This window comes from Camelus bactrianus, chromosome 7 (assembly GCF_048773025.1).
Source record: "Camelus bactrianus isolate YW-2024 breed Bactrian camel chromosome 7, ASM4877302v1, whole genome shotgun sequence".
NCBI lineage: Eukaryota > Metazoa > Chordata > Mammalia > Artiodactyla > Camelidae > Camelus > Camelus bactrianus.
The window spans coordinates 6,077,471-6,082,469 of NC_133545.1; positions in this window are offsets into that span (position 1 = coordinate 6,077,471).

Here is a 4,999-nt window from a genome sequence, read left to right on the forward strand (position 1 = left end):
TTTGTTCTGGCCTTTCCTCTCCCCTCACTCCTTTGCAGGCTTCACCTCCCCACTCTCCCTCTTCCTAGTCCAAGTTTACCTAGACCAACCCAGGCCTTTGCATTGGTCTGGATGACAGAGAAGTGACCTGAGCCGTGTCAGAAGAGAGTCAAACACTTTCTCCCAGGTAAGGTGCATTGCATTTTAATAGCAGCCTCTTCCAGAACCTTTAAATGTAGGTCAACATCACTTTGAAACATCAGGCCAAGTGAGAGGAGGACAGGCCAGGGAGAAGACAAGGCAGGCTGATGCAGAAGATAGGGGAGGGGGAACTCATTCACTCATGCCACTGGTATTTACTGAGGAGCCGCTTACGCATTGGGTAGGCTTTGCAGTTGGATACCTGAATTTAAATTCCAAAATCACCACTCACTAGCTGCAACTGTGAGCAATTTCACTTCTCTGAGCTTCACTCAGTCTCTTCAGATACAAACAAGAAAATAATGCCTACTCCACAGTTATAAAATCAAATGAGGTGAGAACAGTGCTTATAGGCACTCAACAAAGGTAATTGCCCCCAAAAGGTAAGTCCTTGTAATTATCCTCAAAATAGTGTCTACTCTGACTTCCTAAATGACTAGTTCCTAGCTTGTTAAGACAGAGATCTCCAAGGCTTATTATCACCCTCGGTGGAGGCAGACCTGCCAAAGAATCACCCCAGACTGGTAATCTTTTGTTCCACTGCACTTAGTAAAATAAAGGGCATTATCAGCCCAAGTAAGACATGTGTTAGGGCGCCACATTCGAAGGACAGTTATCAAGTACTTTCTGTGTTAGGTATACTTCCAGGATACAGAATGAGTATCTCACGGGCTTAGTACTATCTTCAAGGAGCTTACAGGCTAGCAAAGGTTCTGTTCACAGAAGTCAGTGATTTCCTTCCCTCTGTTCCCTGGCCACAGGGTGCTGCCTGACTGTAAATATCATGCTCACCATTTTTAGGGGAACCAGGCAAGTGGAGTCTGAAAACTCCAGGTAAATTCATTTCTACCAGTGAGACACTTGTTCTGACTATTTCATCAACAACTTCCCTCTGTCCTAGAGGTGGAAGAGAGGTTAGTCCCAAGGGGCTAAGCTATCTTCTCATATAAAGCAGTTAAAACTACCGCCCTCCCTAAGCATTAAACTAGTTATCGTAACTCCTTCCCATTTTACACAATGAGATACTGCACAGTACGTCCACTTCACGTTTCTCCTTCACAGAGGGTGTGTTTTCACTCAGCCATCACACTTTCACCCCTGGCGACCAGAAGTTCAGTTCACTGTCATGAGATGTGAGCAAAGCTACTCAACTCAAAAACAGAATTTAAATGCAAAGATATCTTTGTCCGAGCATTATTTTATAACTGCCAACCCTAGAAACCGCAGGTCACAAAAACTGGTAATGGATACAGCAGACGGGTAGTGAATGGGGGGATTAGGGGACATCCCAGGAGGAAATCAAGAAGGGCATGAGGAGGGAGGGGGCTGCTGTAGCGGCACAGGCCAGGGACCCATGGACTCCAGTGACCAACGGAGAGATATGAGGGTGGGAGAGAGCCTTACGGGGAAAGGTGTCCAGGCATCAGACTTGCTTCTGTGAATCACTGAGTAACTACGAGGCAGTTACCTAACTTACTGAGAGCAGAATGAGCAACTGGCTGAAGTGAATTATGGATGTCAAGCATCAGTGTTAATAAACATTTCTTTAAGGGAAGGGCCAGGGCTGGCTCTCAGTCTCTCAGGTGGGAACTGACTACTTCTCATCTCCTTATCTAGGAATCAGGTAGCTTCTGCTCCAGACAGGGTATTCGAAGTGACAGATGCTGAACTAAAGGATGTAGAGGAGGCCGAAGGAGAGGAAACTGATAACTACCAGGACATGTATGTGTTGTGATGGTCGATTTTACATTCAACTTGACTGAGCCAAGGGATGCCCAGATAGCTGGTAAAACCTTATTTCTGGGCGTCTGTCAGGGTGTTTCCAGAAGAAATTAGCATTTAATCAGAGACTGATTAAAGAAGATCACCCTCACCGATGTGGGTGGGCTTCATCCAATCCGCTGAGGGCCTGAATAGAACAAAAAGGCAGAGGAAGGGAGAATTTGCTCTTTCTCTGAGCTGGGACATCCACCTCTGCCCGTGGACATTGGTGCTCCTGGTTCCTGGGGCTTTGGACTTGTAATGAATTACACCGCTGCTTTCTTGGTTTTCCAGCTTGCAGGTGGCAGATCATGGGACTTCTTGGCCTGTATAATTGCATGAGTTAATTCCTATGATAAATCTCCCCTTCTATATCTCTAAATATCCTGTTTCTCTGGAAAGCCCTAATGCACGTGTTCACCATCCCCTAAGAATTCCCGGTGCTCACTGTGCACTTCATGTCCTTTCAAAAACTACACGCTTTAATTTGGGGAAGAAACCCTCTAGATCTAGTAGAAGAGGGTAACCTGCTTTGCCTTTAGTGTGTCTCCATGCTAACAAGCAGGCCTGAGGACTGCAGTGTAACCTATGGGCTGGAGAAGAGAGGGCAGCCTCGGATCACACGAGCATGTCCATGGCTACAACTTCCTATCTCACTTTAGGACACTGTCCCCAGTTATGCCAACCTCCAGGAAAGGATGACACCTTAGGTTTTCTATATCACTGACATCCTAAGTATGACTAAAAATCAGAAGCAAGACTTTATGAAGCGGAGGGTCGCTGGGGGTAAGGTGACAAAGCTCCAAGACTGCTTAGGAGAGGCCGAAAGTGCTGGTGCGGGATCACAGTCACATATTTTGTATACGGTTTTAAGGTCAACTTGCTCTTGCTAGTGAGTTTTCAATAGCCTTGTCTTTTTCAGACCCACCTTTTGCCAGCATTTTAATTCAAATGTAAAGGCCCAAACACACACACACTTAGATTTTCCCTCTCTCCCTCTCCTCAGTAACTTCTGAACATTTCTGCTTTATATCTATGTGAAGTTTGGTAAAAATACTTTTTCCCTCTTGAATTTATTCTCAGCCTCCTTCAAACAGGCATTTCATCACTTTCTTTACAAGTCTTGACACAGTACCTGAGTGAAGGTTATTGTCTTCTCTTCAGTTCCTAATGAGTCTATGGCATTTTGCTCAGTCTTAAATATGTGATTGCCTGGTGACTATGTAAGTAAACTGCTCAACAGTCCTAACACACAGGCACCGAGGCCTCAGAAATCCTTTATGCAGAAGGCATGTTTTATGTTGGTGATAATTGGTATGTTCTCTTGAATCTTCTCACTGGGCAACCCTTCAACATTTAAGTGTGGATTGATTACTAAAAATGGTCAAAATTCATTCAAAATCAAGTCTAGTGCTCATGCAGAATAATAGTGGTTTTTCTAAATGGAACAAATAAGGTATTAAACCCGTGTATTATTGTTAAATCTGAGCTGGTAATGACGTCAGTCGTCACCAGGGTCCCTTTTTGTTCTTCAGCAACTGCCCTACCAGAGAGGAGCTGGCCTCCCCACATGGAGCTCAGGAACGGCTGCAGTGCAGGCACCATTCCCACCTGCTCATCCAGCCTCCTGTCTGTGGTTTTTATACCAGGTTTCTGGACAGAGCCTGTGGCGGCGGCACAGCTTAAATGAAGCCGGCTTTTCCCACTGCCTCTGAATCAGTCAGACCCTTTTCAACAACCATTCCCATAGCCTTATTTCCTTCAGAGTCCGGCCTTTAGAATCAAATTATGACTTCCCATTGTGGAGTCCAAGACCCTTTATTAATCTCCAATCAACAGTGCCCTATTCCAGAAAAGCAGGCTAACTGGTCATTTCCAGCCCAATAATTCATTTCTCTTTCTATGACCTTCTAAACTTGCAGGCACATGAAAAATCACTTGGGGAAACTTTAAAAAACAAAACATCTAGGCCCCATCCCAGATGAATTCAATCACGCCAGGGTGGGCCCCCAACATAAATAGTTTTTTAAGCTCCCCAAGTTATTCTAATGTTCAGCTAAGAACAAGGCAGCGTGAGAAAGGCCCCCTGCTGTTCTCAGAGCCTTGTCTCAGCCCCACGAGGTCTCCCTGTGGACATGAACATCCCAAACTGTTACTTACTAATAATAAACTATGATTGATTTAACTGTTCTTGTTTGTTGTTTTTATCATGCTGTTTACTCATTGAGGCTGGCTTGCAGTTATTTTTTTTTAATATAATTTTTTAAAACTATAAACTCGAGAACAGATTTGACGTACATAGCTTTATGTACAGCCTTCATTTTGAATTCTGCTTGTTCAAACCAATCTCTCTGGTAATGTGCCTGCCTTTTCAACTTGTTATAATTCCTCATATACATAAAACTGGTTATCTTGCCTAAGTTGCTGGGAGAAGTCAATACATTATATAGGTCACATTATATATGTCAACCTGGTATTTTCTGCATCAAACTTTTGTTTTCAGTCTCTGCCCTTATGTACCTCTGTTCTCTCACTGTGTCCCAAGCTGTAATCTCAGGCTAGCTTCCCCCCCAGCACAGGCAAGCAAATGGGAAGTGAAGAAACGACCACTGCCCAGTCTTGGATGAAGAGAAGCATCATTTAAGAAACATCCAGGAAACTGTTTTAACTGATCAACAAGTAATTCTCCTGCACCTACTATATCAACACTTTCTTCTTAGGTTTGCAATACGTTTCAACGTACTTTTTAAGCCCTCCTTCCCTCATCTGAGTCTCACACCACTAGGTAAACTTGGGAAAGTATGTATTATCCTCACACTATGGATGAGAAAACACCAAAGCAAGATTACAACTCTGGCCTCCTGACCTCCTTTCCAGGACCTCTTTCATTACAATAATCCTCATTCTTATAAAAGCATTAAAAGTGCTACACACAAAATGTTTTACATTACACAAAATTTACATGAAAAAGTAAGCACGGAATGACCCCAGCACCCTGGAACAACCATTGATATTTTGGTGTGTTTTCCTATGCTTAAAAAATGCAATCAAACACATA